The 22,654-nt window shown below is 43.4% G+C and overlaps 1 pseudogene; it reads right to left on the reverse strand.

Moving 5' to 3' along the window:
• Window positions 1-240: 240 nt before the first annotated feature.
• On the reverse strand, window positions 241-4,533 carry LOC121962606 (annotated as a pseudogene).
• Between the last annotated feature and the right edge of the window lie 18,121 nt (window positions 4,534-22,654).

The following is a 22,654-nucleotide window of genomic DNA, read 5'->3' on the forward strand; positions in this document are numbered from 1 at the left end:
AATTGTCTGAAAAAGGGGTATTTATTCATAGCACACATCACCCCCCCAGGTTGGCATTAAATTATTTACTGCATGTTGCTGGTTATTCTGTAATGTCTGCATGGACAGAGTGCTGATTGTTTTTCCTTCTGTATATTGAATCACATGTAGCGCTACAGTGATAAAGGACCTTCCCACAGTGGGGTCAATGAAGTGTTACTGCTACTACTAATACATTACAGATGCTTGTCCTTATTTATGTTACCGTGCACACCAGCTATGGTATGAAATGGAGTGTGGGCTATTCAAAGGTTAGGTATGACAGGATTTTTTTGCCAAATGTAGCTAAAACCAGTGAAATCAGAGGTACTTCATAACATGGGCGAGTCATGAGAAAATTCCCCCTTAGGCACAGATATACAAAACGCACAAAGCTTTGTAATGATAGTGCCTATTTTTTTCTTGTATTCTGTCTTTGTATAGTCCTTTTGTGTCTCTCTGAGGTACTTTTACATCTCTGAGGTATTTTTGTGTTGACTTTGATCATTTTGCATGTCTGTCTGATATCCTGTGGTCATCTCTTTGGTCAGTACATGTTAATTTGAGTGCCATTTTGCTGAGGAAGGCCATGGGGGCCCATGACAACCACTTAACCTTCTAACATATACCACGGAATATGATAATATGGGTACATTTCCAAATTTCTTACATTCCATGCCTGTTTCCCAACTCACTGCTAGCCAGGCAGCATCACTCATGTGGGGCATTTTGTATTTTTCATGGCCAACATCACACAATATCAGCTGGTTATCCAAAATGACAATGAGTGTCTCCCCCATAGATACTTCTTTGCAGCTGATGGAGACTGAAACTTTACTTTTCTGGTCAAAGATTACCAACGTTGCACTCAACGTGATGTAAAGATCAAAATTTGCTTTGCTACCAGAAGCCGAATGTTTTACTCGACCATATGCTGGCATTGAATAGAAGTGAACTTGAGGTGCCGAGACAGATTAACTCAAACATGTCATGCCACAACTTCGCTGCTTGGTACAAATATAGATAGATAGATAGATAGATATACTTTATGGGTCTCAAAACTGAGAAATTCACAATGTTCTCATTTTCCATGACTAAAGTAGTTTAAGACAGGTTATGTGTGTATTTGACATATTCTGCATGGATAAAATCTGCAAGCATCTGTGTAATTCAAAGTCATCATGATGTCCCTTGTCCATTCTTTACTGTACAGTTGCCAGACTGTCTAAGTCAATTACCAAATACAAGCCAGGCTAAAGCTACTTGATTTATCCTCAAGAAACCACAAGTCTCTCAGCTGAGGTTTAGAGATGCGAGGCTTGAAAGGTTAGCATATAATACAATATACACAATATCGGTAATATCATCATGTCTAATTACGTCAGAGCCAGTCAGGAAGATTTAGAAGGAAACAGTGAGATTCACAAGGATAAAACAGGCCTACCTGATTGTAGAGCCAGAGATCATCAGGAAGACAGATGCAGATGCAAATGAGGGAGACACCACAGCGGTGTTGGAATCAGATGTGAGGCAGCCCACCATCGCGACAAGTTGACCACAACCTGATTATAACAAAAGAACAATTTAAATAAATTAATGAATGAATAAAAAACATGGTATTGTCAGTTTATTTTCCAATAGCATGTAGCTTTTGTACTTCAATAATACACATGAAGCAGGTGCTAATTAGCAATCGTGATTTTATTTGGGTCAAAATATGTCATCAGGGTGGAAGATACTGAAGCTAAAAATGCCATTCATTTTACGATGAGTTCCAAGGTTGAACAGCAATTGCATTCGGATTCAATCTCAAGTGAATTCCAAGTTTTCTCTTAATGCTTGCTGACATTGATTGTGAATTTTTAATAAGCTCCGATAAGATCGGTGTAAACAAACACAGTTTTTAGCAATGAAAATACAATTATGGGTCCATCATGGAGCCTTATTCTTGGTGTTTGTTTCTATCTACAAATCGCTAAGTCATTAAAAGACTGCAGGGAAGAAGGGAGAGATGTACTTTGTTTGACTAAAGTCGCTATCAGGCCTGCATATGAATAAGTCTCTTTCTATCCAGATCAGCATGCCACTTGGACGCCCCCATTGCTGTCTCATCAGCATTCAAATAAAGTGAGTCAGATACTTCCTGGTATAGAAAGCTGTCTGTAACACTTAATGTCATTAAGGAACCCAGATTTGAGTGGATGTGCAGTGAAATACTAGTTTGGAATTTCAAAATCATACTTTCTCCATGTCTCTGCAGATATGGAAGCATTAGCCAAGTTACCTACATTTTTAAATTTGCTATAATAAAGTAGATGCGGAAATTGATAGGTATATATATATATATATATATATATATATATATATATATATATACTTTTCAGTTCTGGCCGATGCTTTAAATTATAGTTCCTGCACACTTCCCAGCTTGAGCATTGATTTAAGTAGCTGTAATAAGGCTGACACTGTAATTCTGGGTTCGTAAGTTTGTTTTTTTGGTTGTTTAAATTGTTTATTTTGCTTGTAGGCGTTTAATGTTTTTTGGGGGGTTTGGTTTTTGTATTTGTTGGTGGGTGGTTTTGGGTTTTTGGGGGGTTTTGGGTAAAAGGGTTTTTTGTAGGGGGGTTATTTTTTGGGTTTTTTTGATATTATTTGGGGTTTTTATGGTATTGGGTTTGGGTGAATTGGGGATTTTTTGGGTTAGTTTGTTTTATGTTTTGTTGTAAAAAATATGGTTGTTTGTTTTCGGTATTTTGTTTGGGGTGTTGTTAGTGTTTTAGTGGGGTTTGGTGTAGATTGTTGGAAGTTTTTTGGGTGTGAGGATTTGATTTGGGGGGGGTGTTTTAGTTGGGGGGTGGTTAGGGGGTTGGATTTTTTGGGTGGGGGGTTTGTGGGTGGTTTATTTGTTTGTTTTTGTGGTGGTGGGGGGGTTTTTTGTATGGTTGGGGGGGGGGAAAGGTGGTGGGTTGTTGGTGTGGTGGTTGGGGTTTTTTGGGGGATGGTGTTGGGGGGTGTGGGTGGGGGGGTGGTTGGGATGGGGGGGGGTCGGGTGGGGTGGGGGGTGGGTGGGGTTGTTTGTGGGGGGGGTATGGGGGGGTTGTAGGTATTTGGGGGGGGGGGGGGGGGGTGGGGTTAGGGTGTGAGGGTTGTTTTGGGGGGGGGGGGGGGGTGGATGGGGGGGGGGGGGTGGGGGGGGGGTTGGGTGGGGGGGGGGGGTTGGTGGGTTTTGGGTATTGTGGGGGGGGGGGGTGTTTGTTTCTGTTGGGGGATTGTGGGGGGGGGGGGTGGGGGGGGGGGATTTGGGGGTTTGGGGGGGGGGGGGGTGGGTGTTGGGTTGGTATTTTTTTAGGTGTTTTGGTTGGGGGGGGTTTGGGGTTTGTTGATTGGGGGGGGTGTGGGGGGGGGGGGGGGGGGGTGGGGGGGGGGGGGGGGGGGGGGGTGGGGGGGGGGGGGGGGGGGGGGGGGGGGGGGGGGGGTGGGGGGGGGGGGGGGGGGGGGGGGGGGGGGGGGGGGGGGGGGGGGGGGGGGGGGGGGGGGGGGGGGGGGGGGGGGGGGGGGGGGGGGGGGGGGGGGGGGGGGGGTGGGGGGGGGGGGGGGGGGGGGGGGGGGGGGGGGGGGGGGGGGGGGGGGGGGGGGGGGGGGGGGGGGGGGGGGGGGGGGGGGGGGGGGGGGGGGGGGGGGGGGGGGGGTGGGTTTGGGGGGGGGGGGGTTGGGGGGGGGGTGGGGGGGGGGGGGGGGGGGGGGGGGGGGGTTGGGGGGGGGGGGGTGGGGGGGGGGGGGGGGGGGGGGGGGGGGGGGGGGGGGGGGGGGGGGGGGGGGGGGGGGGGGGGGGGGGGGGGGGGGGGGGGGGGGGGGGGGGGGGGGGGGGGGGGGGGGGGGGGGGGGGGGGGGGGGGGGGGGGGGGGGGGGGGGGGGGGGGGGGGGGGGGGGGGGGGGGGGGGGGGGGGGGGGGGGGGGGGGGGGGGGGGTTTGGGGGGGGGTGGGTTTTTTGGGGGGGGGGGGGGGGGGGGGGGTGGGGGTGGGGGGGGGGGGGGGGGGGGGGGGGGGGGGGGGGGGTGGGGGGGGGGGGGGGGGGGGGGGGGGGGGGGGGGGGGGGGGGGGGGGGGGGGGGTTTGGGGGGGGGGGGGGTGGGGGGGGGGGGGGGGGGGGGGGGGGGTGGGGGGGGGGGGGGGTGGGGGGGGGGGGGGGGGGGGGGATTTTGGGGGGTTGGGGGGGGGGGGGGGGGGGGGGGGGGGGGGGGGGGGGGGGGGGGGGGGGGGGGGGTGGGGGGGGGGGGGGGGGGGGGGGGGGGGGGGGGGGGGTTGGGGGGGGGTGGGGGGGGGGGGGGGGGGGGTTGGGGGGGGGGGGGGGGGGGGGGGGGTTTTTTTTAATTGGGGGGGGGGGGGGGTTGGGGGGGGGGTGGGGGGGGGGGGGGGGGTTGGGGGGTGGGGGGTTGGGGGGGGGGGGGGGGGGGGGGGGTGTGGGGGGGGGGTGGGGTTTGGGGGGGGGGGGGGGGGGGGGTGGGGGGGGTGGGGGGGGGGGGGGGGGGTGGGTGGGTTTGGGGAGGGGGGGGGGGGGTTTGGGGGGGTGGGAGTTTTTTGGGGGGGGGGGGGTGGGGGGTGGGGGGGGGGGGGTTTGGGGGGTGTGGGGGGTGTAGGGGTGTTTATTGGTGTTGGGGGGTTTTTTGGGGGGTTGTTTTGGTTTGGGGGGTTGGGGGTGGGGGATTTTTTTGGGGGTGGGTTTGGGGGGGGGGTTTGGGGGGGGTGGGGTGGGGGGGGGTTTTGGTGGGAGGTTTTTTTTGTTGGGGGGGGGGGGGGGGGTGGGGTTTTTTTGGATTGGTGGTGGGTTGGAGGTGGGGGGGGGGGGGTGTGGGTGGGGTTTTGGTGGTTGAATTTTGGGGGGTGAGGGTTTGGGTTTTAATGTTTATGGGGTGGGGTTGGGTTAGAATTGTGGGGGTGGGGGGTTGGGAAATGTGGGGGGGGGTTTGTTTGGGTGGTTTGTGGTTATTTGGTGTGTATGGGGGGGCGTGGGGGGGGGGGGGTGTTTTTTTGGTGGGGTTCTGGGTTGGGGGGGGGGTTTGTTTAATAAGGGGGTGGTGGGGGGGTGGGGGGGGGGGGGATGTTGGGGTTTATTTTTGGGGTTATTAGTTTTGGGGGTTGGGGGTTGTTGGATTTTTTTTTTGGGGGCTTTGTTTAATGTGTTTGTTGGGTTTTTTGGGGGTTTGTTAAAAAATTTTTTTTTTTTAGGGGGTGTTTGAGTTGGGGTTGGGGGGGGGGTTTGAGTGGGGGGTAGGGTTTGTTGGGGTGGGGTTGGGGGGGTGGGTAGGTGGGGGGTTGGGGGGTGGGAAAAGGGGGTTGGGGTTGTGGGGGGGGGGGGATGTAAGGGGGTGTTGGGGTTGGGGGGGGTGGGGGGGGAGGGGGGTGGATTGTGTTGTTGGGGTGGGGGGTTGTTATGTGGGGGTTTGGGGGGTTGGGTTGGTATTTGTTGGGGTGTGGGGGTGTTTTTATATTTTGGTTGTTTTGGGTTGGGGGGTGGGGGGGGGGTTATGGGGGGGGGTTTGCAGATGGGTATTTATGGGGGTGTGGGTGGAAGGTTTTGGGTGGGGGTTGTGGGGGTGGGGGTGGGGGGGGGGGGGGTTGAGGGGGGGGAGGGGTGGTTGGGTGGTGGTGGGGGGGGAGGGGGGTGTTTTTGGGTTTTGATTGTGTGTCTTATTTTGTTTTTGGGATTTTTGTTGAGTGGGTGGGTTTGTTGGTGTAATTTTTAGTGAATTGTATATGTTTGGGGGGGTTGGGTTGTGTTGGTTTGCTGGTAGGAGGGTGGGGGTTTTTGGTTTTGGTAGTGTGGGTTGTATGTTGTGGTAGGGTTGGGTGTGGTGTGTTTGGGGAGGGGGTTTTGATGTTTTTGTGTGGTGTAATTTTTGTGTTTGGGTTTTGTTTTGGGTTGTTTGGTGGGAGGGGGGTTTTTTGGGGGGGTGGGGTGTGGGTGGTTTTTTTTGTTATTGTTTTTTTGGGGTTTTTTGTTTTTTGGGGAGTGTGGTTGTTTTTTGGTTTTGGGTTTTTGAAAAGATTTTGGGGGGTGGGTATGGGGGGATGGTGGTTTTGGTTGTTGGGGGTAGTTGTGGGGGGGGGGGGGGGGGGGGGGGGGGTGGGGGGTGGTTGGGGTGGTTTTATTGTTGTTTTGTTGTGTATGGGGAAGTATTTGGGGGGGGGGGTTGAGGGGGGGGGGAGGGGGGGTACGGTGGGTGGGGGGGATATGTTGTGGGGGGTGGGGGTGGTGGGGGGGTGGGGTGGGGGTTTTGGGGGGGTGTTGGGGGTGGGGGTATTGTTGGGGGGTTGGGAGGGGGTTGGGTGGTTTTGGGGGGGGTTGGGGGGGGGGGGGGGGGGGGGGGGGTTTTGGGGGGAGGGTGGGGGGGGGGTGGGGTGGGGGGTTTTGTTGGGTGGTGGGGGGGTTTGGGGGGTGGGGGGGTGGGGATGGGGGTGGGGGGGGGGGGGATATTGTTAGGGGGGGGGGGGGGGGGGGTGTGGGGGGGGGGTATGTTTTTCCCCGACTTGGGGGGGGGGGGTTTTTGGGGTTGGGGGGGGTTGAGTTAGGGTATGGGGAGTGGGGGGGTGTGGGGGGGTTGGTGGGATGGGGGGGGGGTTGGGGGGTGGGTAATGGGGGTGTTGGGGGGTGTGTGGTTTGGGGTTTTGGTTGTATTTTGTTTAGGGGGGTGTGGGTTCGGTTGTGGGTTGGTGTTAGTATGTATTGTTTAATTGTTGTACTGTTGCTAAATTGGTCTTTTCAGTTCTGGCCGATGCTTTAAATTATAGTTCCTGCACACTTCCCAGCTTGAGCATTGATTTAAGTAGCTGTAATAAGGCTGACACTGTAATTCTGGCTACCCCACTGTGAAACACTCCCTTTTTCTCATTCATGAGTAAAAGTAGCAGACACTTCCTTGTGTGGTAATTGATTATATGGCTGCTTATTAACACACTTGTGCAATAACACATATGGCTTCCCAGGAGTGTGACTACTATTCAATCAAGCATACATCCTGCAGCTTCCAATCCTGGACAGACCTGCTTTTACACAGACTTCTCTGGAGTTTATTTAACTTGGGAAAATGCCTTACGAGCTTTGAAGAGTTCATGATTTTAGTTAGCTGGTTTCACATTTAATATATTCTCAGAGATAGAGACAGTCTTGGATCTTTGCTGCACTATTACACTTTCTTATTTTTATGTAGTTTCTCTTCTTCCCCAGCATCCCAAGGATAATATGGCTTGTACCCATTTGAATAATTGCTGTATATACTCTGCAATACCTCACGGGGTCTTTTCAGAGCCTTGGTGACAGTGTTTTCGATAAAGAGCTTGAGTTATTTCAAAAGGAAATACAGTTCAATTTAATACTCCTCAGATGTTATTCCTATGACCAAGGACAGCCTAACACTTATTTGTGAACATAAATACCCTCTCTCCTTAACCTAGAAAAAGAGAATATAAGGCTTTAAAGTACAGTATTGATTTAACAACAGGAAATGTGAAGCTATTGCAGTGACTGAGTGACAGATTTAGAAATCCGGATTAACTCCAAATAAAAAGCCTATTACAGCAGTATCAGCTACAAAGTAGAAATTCAACTCACTTGATTGTCATTTTCCCATTTTTTTCAAATTATATAGGACATTATAACGACTTTATAACTGTTCAATGAATGATTTACACTATTTTAACCATTGATAAAAGACTGTTTTAATGATCAAACAAGATCTCAGAGGATTTTAGATTTTGGATGGAACCCCCCCAATTATATGGGAACATTTCATAGTTTTAAGGGAAATTTGTCTCAGATGGCCATCTAAATTGGGGATGAGGATAACACAAGGTGTTTGGTTTCCATGTAACTGTATGTCCCTTGATTGAAATAAAAAAATAAAAAAATAAAAACAGCACCACAAACATGTGCTGTGAAGTGTGAAATTGCAATCATACTACTTGACCCTGACAATGAACAATTCAAAACTGAGATTGTAAAAATAATTCTTCTAATCTGACCTTTGCAAAGACACTTGGCTTTCTTTGGTAATAGTCTACATAAACTATGTAGACCCATAATTAAGAACACATATCATCCACCCAGTGTTTCCAAGTGGATTGTTGGCCCCACCATCACAAGACAACTGGATCACATTGAGACAATAGGGAGGATGCAGTGGCCCCTCTACTGTTTGTGTCATTTTAACTATTGCTTGTCTTGGACTAAAGTTGAAGTGTATTCAGCCTACAACCACCGTGATCTCACTGAGAATTGGCACTACATGCAATAACCTCATGTCCCACTACACTGTGCAATCAACATTTACCCCATAATGATTAGTAAAAGCAATTTTTAAATATTTATTTCCACTTTCTTCCACTCATCTCAAGACCTCAACCCTCTGGAGTCCTTCCTCTTCACTATTAAAGAAAAAAAAGGAATCTGTTTACAGCTGCCCATTAGAAAGCATTATGAATACAGTCTGTTCCTCCTGGCAGAAAAACAGCTCATCTCAGCACTAAAGCCAAAACCTTAAATAGAAAAGCGTCCTTGATCTTTTAGTACATGGTTATTATTGGTCTATTTTGAGCTCAACATTTCCTTGAGAAAATGATTGAAAGTGTTCTTCAAGCCGCTCGACTGTCTGGAGATGCACCACATTTTGGGAAGCTTCAGTCTGGGCCGTGGGCCCACTACAACACAGACGACACTTGTGAAGGTGGCCAGTGATTTGAGAATCAAAACCAATTCCAAGAAGCTTTCTGTTTTCATGCTGCTAGACGTGACTGCTGCAATTAATACAGTGGATGATAAAATTCTGCTTGATGGACTACATGAGTAGACTGGCCTGTTTGTTGGGTTTTTAATTGGTCCAACTTAGATCATGTTTACTTCTAAGAGAAGAATTTGACTGGTTAAGGAACTAGAGCTGTGATTATGGGATCACCCAGGGCTCTATTCTGGGGACATATGGAAAATGGCGTAGGGAACAGTATTTATTTATGTCTGAAAAGAAGATTCTTTGAGAGTCTTATGATCTCTTCATTTCATTTTGTTGAAGATAAAGGTCTAATGGATGTAAAGGACTTTAGTTATAACTTAGCTAAGAGTTGACTTCAGCTTATATAACATGTTGGTGCAGGTCTATAAACAACTCTTTTTTTTAATGCATGGTGAGACAAAACTTTGTGTTTTCATTTCTCATGTTTCCTTCAATCAAATAATGTAGTGAACCCTCAGTCACCACCCCATGTTCACCCTGAAAATATATGTATACCTTTCTGTCTTTCTTTTTATTACTCTCACTATGCAAGAGTAAATGTGCATCATATCTATCCAATATCTATGCATCTTTAGGAATAGAAACAATCACCATAATCATTATGTGGAATTGTTTTTGCATTACAGCTTTTGACAATGGATATTCTGTAATGACTGTGGGCTGAACAATCAACCCTCCATTTCTCTTTACAAACAAGAATGTGCACCTCATTTAAGCTAAACACCTCCATTATTGCACTACTTGGAAATGATTTGTAATGCTTTGCAGCATTTAACATTTAGTGACTAATAATATAAAATTGCAATTGAAGTATTTAGGCTCACCATTTGCTCTGGGTGGGATGTTCATAATTAAGCAACCATGTGGGGATGTTACAGTGATTCATGCTCCCTTAAGTTGTAGTAGATTCAAGAAGTATTGATTAAATGGGCAAATTCATGATCCTACAGTCTTAGAGAAACATATCGTGTGGAAGCCTGGAGGTGGCATGCAGCACCTTGAGTGTTAAAGTGAACCCCAGAGGTTGTTGGAACCCATTTCGAGAACTATTTATGTGTTAAATTTGTAACCTGGTAAAGCCGTGGAGGGAGTTGTTGTTTCAGTTTGCGTATTGACTGAACTGTATACGAGCTTGAGAATAACATGCTGCAGTGTAATCTTATTTTAGGATGGACATTACATTAAGTACTTAGGAGATTTAGCAATGAATATTATTTATGTCGAGCAAAGCCTGTTCGCAAGGGGAATGACAAGGAATGGAATCAAGCCTACCAAATATGCTTCTGGTATTCTGTTCTGAATGTTTGTAAAGCTGAATGCAAACATGATTATTTGGAGACCTAATGTGATTAACTTGTGGGAATGTAAAACCTCTGTGGACCTTGAAGAGGAAGAGCGGGATCAGCTGTAATCGGATGTTTTTAGTCAAAGATGTTATGCATGAAGCCTCCTCTGGTCCTAGAATGAGAGTGAGGGAGAGGAAGAGAGATCACTTGTGTGGGTTACTTTATTAGTTGTGCCAAGAGGAAAAAAGAGAAAGCAATGTTTGGTTATTTTCTGCTCATGAAAGAACTTGCCGAAATTCAGAGCAAACCAATGTTTATCATTAGCATTAACAGAGCTTTACTGCAGGGCTTGGCAGGTTTTTAAACAAGATCCGAGTGACACCAAAGCAATACAATTTGAGCCAAAAGTTTTTTGGTGGTCTAACTTGGTTTGAACCAAACCAGATCCAACTGAAGAATGCTCATTTTTCTTGGCATGAAAAATACACCTTTTTCATACACATGGCTTTTTAACAGGAAGGTTGAAGTTGTATTGCATGCCTGCATCAAGCAGTGCTTTATTCAACCCTTTGATTAATTAGATTGGTGAAATTCCTTCTCAACCTTGGATTGCAATTTCCGCAAAAGTGCAGGACTCTTGGGTCTTGACATTTAACAACACTATTCTCTTAGGAAAATGGATGATGGGAGCTAATAGCAAGTCAGAGAGGTCATTCAGGGTGACAAGGCTCAGTTTGACAAATCAACGATAGGTTTAATGTATCACTGAAAAAAAGATGCTTTAATGAAAAACTCGTCCTGTTTTGACAGGCACATTTGGTACAAACTGCGCAGACATATTTTTGGACACCACTGATTTTGGCACTGTCTGCACTGCACTGAACCAGCCATCCCTTCACCATTATTCGTCATGCCTTGCCAACTTGCTACAGTCATCATTCGGGACAGGGTTGCTCAGCTTCAGCACCTTCTTCATTGCCTCTATTTTTCCTTACACACCATTCAGTGTTTTGCTGGCACTGCAAATATGGATGAGCATAGGTGGAAAGCAGATAGTGATTTCCCAAAGTGCTCATAGTCTCTGAGGGTATACTAAATACTGAAATAGAATTCATATGCATCAGTGTACGGGGCTTTTGGATAGTCCAGTCAATATATGTGAACTTTGTCCCATAGGTAGTATTAAGACTATGTTTCTCAAACAGGGGTCTGGAGAGCCCAAGCAGTCAATGATGTAATTACAAGGGATCTTTGGAATAATATATATTTTTAAAAATCATGTTTTATGAGTAAATGTTTCAGAAAATGTTGCACTAAATATATACATTCCCATTTAATTTTATGAAGTTGACTCCCAGTCCACAGATCTTTACAGACATAAACAACACAGTGCACCTCCAAGGGGTGGCCATGGCAACCCTGATACAATGTCTTCCCCTTCCCTGGTGAAAATAATAAGAATAACAGTGCTGTGTTTAAGTGACAGTGAGTCACCAGCAAATTACTAATATTAACTGTCAATTAAGAATTCAAAGTATATTAGCATGTGATTCCTTAACTCTCCACATTGACATAGTTTTCAATTACCCTATAAACTTATATTATACCTATAATTGAATTCCTTAAATTCTGTTTTGGTTTTTGGTTTTGGTGTGCCAACCCAACATTTTCAGTGGTCCCACCTGGCCACCTCTATGAAAGTTGCTACTGAAACATCATTCTAGTTTAACTGTTAAACCCATTCACATTAGCATAAGCAACATGGAGAAAAGGCTGAAACGCAACAAATAGCCATCTGTTCAAGACAGTGGTCAAGCAGACTCTGGTCCAAAGGAGAAGAAAACCAAAAATTGGAGCAAAACGGGTCATTATAAAGAGGACTATGTCATGCTTGAATTTGCATCTGTTTCCTGTGTAGAGAGGTAGTGTCAAACTACAAGATGAAACCTGCACAGCTAAAGCATATAAGCACCAGACACCAGTTGACTGTGGTTTCTTAAGAGGAAATCTTCAAATGTAGCAATGTGCAACCTGCAAGCCAGATGCCAACAAATTCCCTGGATGCATCATACCAGGTAGTGTGGCTACTTGCTAAGCTAAACCATGGTTGATAAACAAAAAATACATACAGTACATTTTAAAAAAGCAATGGATACAGTCAGGTCAGTGCAGCTGTCCAACGACATGGTGAATGAGAGGACTGATGACTAACGGCCCATTTCACAGCTACCTCGTTTGGACTTTTTAGTTAATTCAAAACAAAATTACAGGTGTGAAACCTCCCCCTGACCAGACCAAACAGCAAGACCTTAGTTCCATGCAAAGAGACGGTCTTGTACCTTGTGTGAAAACATTTTTTTGGATGGGTAGGACTTTGTATGAACTGTAACCAAAATTTGACCTTTTGATAAGATTTTATGGTATGGTAAGGTCGAAACAACATGTGTTCGATAAATTAAAAGGGTTGATTCTTTTGCAATACAATTACAGGATTTGGACTTCGGATCGCTTGAAATATGTGGAGGTCTAAACAACAAATGCATTTCTGGGCAGCAAAATATGCCCTCATTGACAGCAACCTAAGCTATAACAATGGCCACCGTCAGATACTTCTCTATGGCTCTATAAGAAACAAAAATATGTTTTATTGTTTATTGCTGAATACTGTTTTTTACACACAGGATCCACTTTTAGGACCACAAATCCTGCCAATAGCCTATTTTGCCACTCACAATTCAGCCTTTCAAACAAATAACTTTTTTGGTCTAAAATAAGCTATAGCTTCTCTTAAAGCCTTCTTTTCTCCTCAGCCCAGCCAAGAAAGAAATTTCTAAAAGAGCAGGCTCTTTGTCTCCTTCTCCCATCTCTTCCTCCTTCCATTTCATTATGACATGTTACGGGTCACTGCAGTATCGCTACACTGAGCTGCCAACAAGCATATGATTTTCCATCAAGATCCCGCTCAATGGTTGCAGTGGCATTATTGGTAGAAGGAGCAGACGGAGAGTAACTGACCTAAAGTGATGGCTCTGTCAAATAGACACTGGTGGGAAGTACCTTATAGAACCGTAATAGACCTGAATCTCTCTGAATACAGCAGGCAAAGGAGAATGGGAAATTTACTGAGCGGCAATTGCAGGTCAGTTTAAATGTTATGTAAATGGTTTGGTTTTGAGCTAAAGAAGGGAAGACTGGGCACATTTTGTCACATTTCATTGTCTTAAAATTAATTAAAGAAATCAAATGATTTGAATATTTAAACAGATTTTAATCATTAATCTTACTTCCTTTGTGCCAGTGCAAAATTATAATTTAGCAATAATTCACTTGTGAATTCTGATCCCAAAGCTCACCACCACCTCTGTCTGAGAAAGATTTACACCATGTGGCACTTGCTGTAATAGGCTTGTCCACAATGTCCAGCAGTGATTGATCTCACCCATCATGCCTCATGTGTAAAAGTACTTTGATTTACACTTTGTTAATCTTTCACTACTGCGCAGAGGATGTGGAAGAGCTCCCCAGGCCTGCTACTAAACCTAACAACGTGAGCCCTGCTTGTGACTTATGGGAAAAAGTAGCTTCATAAATGGTCATAACTGCTGGCTGTATGAAATCATATAAAAAGAAACACATCCTGCTTTCTGTAGCCCTACAAAATTATGAAAAGTGAAGCCCCATTGCAAAAGGTTGTCGCGTTTAACATCTTGTGATGTCCTAGTATAGAGCAATTTATTTTTAACACTTGATTTAATACTTGTAATACAAGTATAACTCAGATGAAGCCTTGCATATAGCATATAATACAACAATTAGTTCCAACCAGGTAATTTGACTGGATTGGCTGTCTATGAGTAGTGATACCCAGTTTAGCAGCACTGGGACTTTTAACTAAGTGTGTTACACTCTACTTTACCATTACTGACTCCTGTTTTACATGTTGCACAATAAATAAATGGAAACATACAAATAAATAGATGGTAGTAAGGAGCTGGCCTGCAGTAACATGTCAACCTTTACAAATTATCAAGCTAGCGTGCAGGATTGTTTATGAGTTGCTTAGCAACAGTCCAGTTTAGTTGTGAAACTGAATCTGTATTTAATAAGTGATTAAATGACCAATAGATATTTTTTGTCGCTTATTGCTAAGGCTGGGTATTGGTACTCAGTCAATCTTAAAAGCATATCTTTAAGGTAGTAACCAGAATATCCGAGTGCCAAGAAGCATCAAAATGTCTCAAGTAAAATGATACCAGCGATCAATCACAATCAGCACATTGTTTTAGTAAGAGTTGGCAGATCAGAGTGCATAGATGACACCAAAATGTTCAAAAGTATGACCATACAACACACTACTCCATTAGCATTATGGAAATCAAATGCAGTATTCCATTGATATCTGTATCTCTTTAAGGGTATCGGTGTTGTAATTTCTTAAACGATTACCAGTCCACTTATAATTATTGTTTACCAATAACAGTGCTTGTAAAATTGTTGTACAAAAGCAATATTAAGCAATATGAGAGAGACTGCTGTTATACTGAATATCAGCACAGGTGTGATGAGAACTTGCTTAAATGATGGTCAGAAATTCTTCCCATCAACCTCACCATAAACACGTCATATATTTTCCTTTTTAGACACTGAGACTACCATGTAGAGGATAATCTTGTTTCTTTTTATCCAAATGCCAAAACTCATACACACTATACATTATTAAAACAGCATTAATAAATCAGCACTTCTGTTTTACGGAAGGCCCCTAACAAATCAGCCACTAATGGAGTCAGTGTTAGAGCCCACAGTGGATTTATGCTAAGAGAAGTCATTATATTCAGAAACATATTTTTGCATTAATATCCTGGAATTAACCCTATGGATGAAGAGGGACTCTTAACCAAGCACACTATATATTATTATGTTAGTTTCAGGCTACTCAGAGATCAGATCCATTTGCACTCATGGAGAAAAAAATGTTTTATGCAATTTAACATTGTTCACATTTTTTGACCTTCCGGGTACATCACTGCATTTGCCCTTTAGGCTGGCAGGATGTGTTTGGAGTTTACAGGGTCAATATTCCTGTTGGAGCACCATTGAACATAAGAGAAATGTGAATCTAGATTTGGTATTATGCAACTAATAGCCTAAAGCCCTGATTAATGGCTGCAGTTTTATCCCCAACTGCTAACCACAGAACAACTATTTTAAAATTTGAAGTGTTGAACTATAAATCATTAATACTTCTTTGCACACACATTGCTTACAAACAAACAGCATTTCTTACTGGAAGAATAGAGTCAATTTGGGCTGGGAGTTTTACACTGCTTCCTGGTTTAACAATTATCTTTGACGACTATGCGTGTTGCCGCTTTGTTGTGTTACGTAGGGCATTTCCAAAAGCCTGCACAATACAGCTTTAAAAACGTGTGTGTTTCTGTGTGCAAAAGCATTCAGGTTTCAGTTTCTTTAAAGGATAAAATATTCCTCCATCCTGTAAACTGTATGTGTGCTGAGCAGCTTCTGGTTGCCATTTGATCCCTCTCTCCCATTATCCCTCCCGCTTTTTCTCTCCCTCTCTCTTTTTACACACACACACGCGCGCACACACACACACACACACAATAAAGGGAGTATAATTAACAGTGAGCATTTGAAGACAAGTAGTCATACCCTCATTACAGGGCAGCTCCATTGCTCAGAAGGCGACACACACACACACACACACACACACACACACACACACACACACACACACAAACACACAGTTCGTGAGGGCACAATCTTCGCTCAACAAAGAGAGAAATAAGAGTCGGTGACAAACGGATGGACAGCATCTGTTTCTCAGTGTCAGTCGGCAGCCTGGTGCTAATTGCAAATGCCAGAAGATACAAAACCATGGCAAAGGTCTCAAGCAAACTTCTCCTAAGCTCTGTTTTTTTCCTCTATTTCTTTCTTCTTCCTCTATGCTCGGGGGGTAAACAAGCGAGAGGGCCCAGTGGCTAGAAAAATCAAATTATATATGACGCGCTTCATGCTATCACTGGTGTGTGTATGTGTGTAATGAATCCCAACCACAGGCTTTCTATTCCCCAATCAGCCTCTAACATGTTCCTGACAGTGGCTGTCATGTCAGGGAGGTCATATTATTGCAAAAAAAAACAAAAACAAACCCTGATTTTCTAACATAAATGACATGTTTTTTTTTTTTTTTTCTTTTGTCTACACAGGAGAAAATATCTTACAAAATACATTTGTTTTTGCACATGAAATGTCATTACTGTCAGATTGGTACCCCTTGCCTCATCCGTTCGCACGTGTGGTGAGCCATGTCGCCAACATTCGAATTTACCAATCTCATGTTAATAGCAGCAGCATTCATAATGCCTAAATATTGTGTAATTTGTGTATTCATTACCCAGCATACCCCAGGAGCGATACGCGATCATCCATGATACCCTCTGTGTTCATTTGCTGTTTAATTCCATGCAAGCCATTTATCAACCAGATGTTTCCAATGAGTCCTAAGATTAAGTACCTGTGATAATAAATGAGACTTTATCATTCGTGAAAAGATTTGTGTGGCAAGGAGGAAAAAAACTGCTGCTGACTGTGATGAGAGATTAATTATGGGTCAAAAGGAAAGTCAAGATCATGAGGAAATGTTTTATTAAGGTCATTCAGGGATGACGGAGTTGCTAAAAGAAACCAGATGTGTATATTAGCGGTAAATTGTAAAATAGACATTTTGCTAGCCAAACCATGTATCTCATCTCTGCTGTATTACAATTGTCTTTCAAATCATGGAGAGCAAATGATGGCATTTGATGTACATCATGTGGAGCTGTCTGATATAGAAATTTCTATGGATATTCGGCATGTTTACAGCAAAAATAGCCATGTTTTCTCTACACTGATTAGTTTCAACAGCCCATCAACATGCATTCCCAGCATGTCATAGATGAAACATCAATTGTAGCTTATCAGCCCAATTGTCAGAGGACAATGTTGGCATTTTACATTTCTGTTTATATGTTGGTATGGTCGATAGTGTGATGCCTCGTCAAGACGCAGCCAAGCTGCAGATAACAACAAATACAAAAACTAGTTGTTTTTTAAGCGAGTGGTTGCTGTGGGTGTTTTTTTTTCACAGTATGGACAGTGCCTTGAAAAGCGGTTGTGTTATAACAAAGCATCGCTGTCTTTCCTGATGGGATATCACCATAACAGATGGTAAGGATAACGCAACGAAAAGCAGATTTTTTTTTTGTTTTTTACAGAGACATTGCTTTGCTTGTTGCTTTTTTTCTTTGCTTGCTTGTTGAGATAGTGCTACAAAAAAGTGATTTTTTTTTACTCAAAAATTACTATGTTTCTAGTGGGGATGGTGCAACAAATAGCTTTTTTTTTTTCCCTCAGATCTTGCTGTTTCCAGCGGGGATAGTGCCATGAAAAGCAACTTTTTTTCACCAAAAGATTGTGTGTTTCCTGTCGGAATTCTGCAACAAAAAACAGTGATAGTGATAGTACCCCCAAATGTAAGTATTTTATGCCAAAACATGACCTTCTCCTGACGAAGAAAATTCTCGACAAGCCACCAGTCTGGACACCGACTTTTTCTATAACACTCTTATCTCCATATTGTCTGACGTACCTATAAAATAAACTGATGGACTAATCTTCATTGCTGTAAAAGAAGAAGGAGAAACTCCTTTATAGGTTCTCTGAACTTTACAACCCTAACCTTCTTTCATGTCTGGCTGAAGTGAAATATCAGTGGGCTGTGTCATGTTTCTCTCTAAGCTCTCTTTCAGATGAGGTGAGGAAAAATAACGGTGGGCTGAGCTGCATGGTGGATTTCAACAAAACAGTTCAAACTTCAACAATGGCAACAATTCAAGGAAATTTGTTCAAGTGGTAGCTTCTATTATTCAACACTGTGGTCCCGGCCCTCTCACTCTTTTCAAGTGGCTGTTTTTAAAGTTGGTGATTTAGGAATTTGGGCTGGAAGCGCTTTAATGCAGCAGGTTACCGCTAGAGTACCAAAATCAGAATGGAGAGAAAATAAAAAGCTGTGGCTAGTATGCTGATCTTCAATTAAGCTTACAGATAAATAACATCATAAAATGTGACAGTTATACTTTTTTCAGTAAGAGAACAGCTGTTATCAATCAAAGCTGATAGATGGATCTTTAAATTATCTTCATTGAAATGTCATTCCAGCCTAAGTAATTTAAAATGGTCCATAATAAAAGAAACAAGACAGTATGAACTGGAATAAATACAAAAATAAACAGACACCCAACTACTACTCTTAATCTACCGCTAGCTCAACTAGCACCAATTAATTTAGCCAAGGAGGACGTCATTAATATTTACATCTTGCGTTGTCACAAGCACAAGCCTTTCGTTCATGAGTAGATGCATAAACAGTGATACAGTTGATGGGTATAGTTCAGTAAAAAAAAAATAAAAAAAGTTCCCACCTAAAAACTGCTCACAACAAAGTTTGTGGATTATCGTGAGAAACCTGGTCATAAGAGACATTGCTGTTAGTTTTTCAAAAGGGGTTTTAGGTGTGATTGACAAACGACACTACAGGTAAGAGGATAAATATGAAGTTTTGATTTTGTTGTGAACTGGCCCTTTAATGACATTATAAGGAGCTTGGTGATGTCAACAGTGATGTTGCTCATACTTTAACATTATTAAAGTTTATTTATTTATATATTATCATCCATTTTGCCCACAGCTGCTTTCGGTCATTTCATACCACCATGCTGCAGGCAATCTAACGCCATTATGATTATGCATCTTATGATTACTGACATGAAAGGGCTTTAGCCAGCCCATGCAGAGCTGTTCAAAGGTGAGCTACTCACAGCTTGACATCAGGAAGCTATTACAGCTCCAGGCTGAAGCACAGCAGCCGATGGCAGAAGATTTAATGACCCTGGTTATATGAGAGGAATACTAATAAAATCCAGGAAATATTACTACAAAGATCATATCTGAGTCTATAGACCAGTTCTTTGATCTATAGATTAAAGGTATTATATTCCTGGGGGGTCAAAAGACTTTAGGTTTGTTTTAATGCTAAACTTGTCAGTGAAGTGTAATAGGAAAAACAAAAATATTCCCCAGTCATAACCTCAGAACAGATAGACACGCAATGAGAAAATAGCAAATATTAAATTATTTGTTAGAGAAAAAAAAATTACATCAAGGTCAGCTAGAGTAACAATTCATAATTCATACATGAGCTCAGTTACGTTTCCAAAGTAGTTAACATTGTGGTTAGGACAGAGCGGTGTGCTCATGAATGATTGACAACCCTGAGCTTCGCCCTCCAGCTTCGGAGTTTGCTTCACTTATTTGGCCGTAAACAAGCATAGCATGACGTCGCAGAAACACCCAGAACACAACTTTGCCCTTGATCCTGTGGCAGTACTTATATTGTAGATTTAGATCCAAACAAAGTTTTGTTATTCAGCACTTCCAACAAATCCTGCAGCCAGTGCAGTAGGCTTTTAATTTTTATAATACAACAGACTGATGGCAACAACGATTATGAAATGGATTTGTTAATTGCCATGATAGACAGAAAAAATAAACTTTGTTTATTGAAGCATATCAATCCATTATTTCCAATGGAATCTAGCAGCAGGGAGTGAATGTGCTGCAGCTTGAACACAACAGCTAACACGTCCTTCCCACTGATTCCCCTCCTCTCCATATGTACAGTATTTACACCATGTGTTAGCTTTGATTCCTCCTTTAGTTCTGTCTGTCGACAAGATCAGAAGACGCTGTTTGAGCTTCCTTAAGTTAAATAAGATGACCTTCCATTTTCTATCAGCTCAGCAATCATGCAAAACCTGTTAGCAATCATATTTTATGGCCTGTTCTTAATAGGGTTGAAGGTTTCCCCGTCATTTTTACATTCACTGGGAATATATTCTTGCTTGAAAGCTCAAAATGAAGCATTAAATATTCAGATTTTATGACGTTTATTATGATGTGAGTTTTATCTTCAATATATGCTAGATTTAAGATGGAATCATTTTAACCTCTCGGAAGCTTTAAGTGTCACCTGACTTTTGTTTTTATTTGTTTTTGTTTTTTTTGTTCTAATTTGTCCAATAATTAAAATTTCTGCAAAACTAATTGTATTAATTGTAGTAGTATACGTGTATATTATATATTGTATATTTCAGCCCAGTTTCATAAAAGTACATGAAGTGTACACAAATCTAAACAACGCATTACACATTGGTTAGAACAAAATGTGTAAAGATGTATTTATTGGCAACGCAAAAAGTCAATGAGGATCTTTTGTTTTGTAGGACACAAGAATTAGGTATAAAGACAGAGGAAAACAATGTAGGGTGGGTGGGAGGGGTGGAATTGAATAAGGAGACATTCATGTCACATGTGAAACCAAAATTCAACATAATAAAGTGACTTCACAGACTTAAGGTAACTACGCAGAGTACTTAATATAACTTAACCCAACTTTTCAGAGTAATTCAGGTAACTTCACAAAGTCCTTAACGCAACTTAGCAGTGTATTTAAGTATTTGTTATGATCATTGCAATACAGAGTTACTCAGTAATTTTAAGGGCCAACAAGACCTCACACACAGAACAAGAGCATACTGAAGCCAGTAGACTAAATATATTCCTCCAGAACAGAAACTCAACACTGTAGCTCCGGGTAAGTATAGCAGTGTTATTAGATTTGTACAGAAAACCGCAAAGAAAAGACAAGCCTGTCAAAAAAGAAATGTCAAAATAAAAAAATAAAAAATCCAGACTTATTTGTGGTTAACATAAATGGATGTTTTGGCATGTGAGGTAAAGAGCCGCTGTGTTTCGGTGGGTGGGCCGGCATTGTTCATTCATGATAAATGTGCATTATGCGCATGAGTGGCTGTAAACCGATTAAACACGAGTTGAAAACGCTTGTCGCTTCCAACAGTTGGAGAGTGCCAGTGAAAAGCAGGCATAAGTCCCGACATGTTAGTCCAAGCATATCTTGAGTTGTTTTGATGTTAAAAGCCATTTTAGTCAGGCCTCTATTTGTTGCCCGTTTCTTTGGTATTCCCCTGAATACCATCTTGTTGCATTAATAGTCGCCTCTTAAAGTTTCCCACAGGCTGAAAGCTACCTGCTACAGCTGGGGAGAAACTGTTGCCATGGTGTGAAGGGCTACTTGGGAATCCTTTACAAGTCATTATCAATCTGTTCATTTTCCTCGACATGGTTATAGGGCACAGTATGGGGTGAAAGAAAGACCTCAGCTCTCTCCGCCCCCCACCCTCCCATCCCCTTTTCTGCTCACTTACTGTATCACATGCTGGCACACACACACACACACACACACTCACACACACACACACACACACGCATACTGACATTTGTGATTACAGTGATTACCAAGCAGTGAAATGAAGTCATATTTTGTTTCTAAATAACAGATTGTCAAAGCAACAAATGAATCTGCTCCCACCAGTGATGCGAAATAGACATATTATTTTCAAATTTCAATTTATTTTCTTGTGAAGGCTGCTGTCTTGTGGGGCTGCCACTCACACAATTGTTTTGCTCAATAGTGTTAGCAATCAAGCAGTGAAATGTTGCCACAGTTTGTCAGAAGGGGCTTATTTTTCATCTGTTGCTGCCACTGCTGGAGAATGTGGTAAAGTCATGTTCAAATGAACATTTGCTGTGTGTTAACAGAATGTGCATGAATGGTGTGAAATTGGCGGGACCCCCTGTGGAGCTTTGGAATCTCCCATGTGGCTTTGGTTAAGGCCCTACATTTTATCTTCTGTGGTCTTTTTCTTGCTGCTTCTGCATGAATAGCATTTGTAAGACGTTGCAGAATTAAAGCCACATAAAATATGTTTAATAATGATACATCGACTGGTTTGGCCACTATTGGGCTATTAGTTGGCCATTATCAGTGGTAAAAAGTATCATGGAACCTACAGTTAGGTTCAGAAGCCCAATATTAGGCCATGTAATAAAGCTTATGTTATTGGTCAGTGGCAACATTAGTGATTGTAATAATTATGACGGCAGCAAAGGAGGAAGGCAAGTGATGTAGCCAACAAAAAGCAAACAAATTCGCATCAGGAGAAAGGGTAGTGGTAGGGTAAAACAAACACAGGACTTTCAACCTGGAGCAGGTTTGTGAGAAACCTAAAGTCAGGTTTCTTATTTTAAATGACTGTTTAAACTGATGTACAGTATTTTTTTTCAGAAACCTAACAAAGCCGTTTTTACACCTAAACCTAAAAAAAAGTGAAACCTTACAAAACTTCAAGTGTTTCCCACCAAATGTTGCCACTGACCAATAACATAATCAGTCCTGCTACCTTGACCACTTGTGTGTTACTTTTAGTAATAGTTCAGCTGAGTTGTCCAAGCAAAAAACTGAACGATCTTACTTTTTGACGTCTCCATATTTTTAACTAAACAGCCAAGCGCAGAGAAGATGATTAGCTTCTGGAAATTATTCCTGAAATGTTGCTGAAATGTTTGTGTGTCATGGTTTTAAAAT

This window comes from Plectropomus leopardus, chromosome 24 (assembly GCF_008729295.1).
Source record: "Plectropomus leopardus isolate mb chromosome 24, YSFRI_Pleo_2.0, whole genome shotgun sequence".
NCBI lineage: Eukaryota > Metazoa > Chordata > Actinopteri > Perciformes > Serranidae > Plectropomus > Plectropomus leopardus.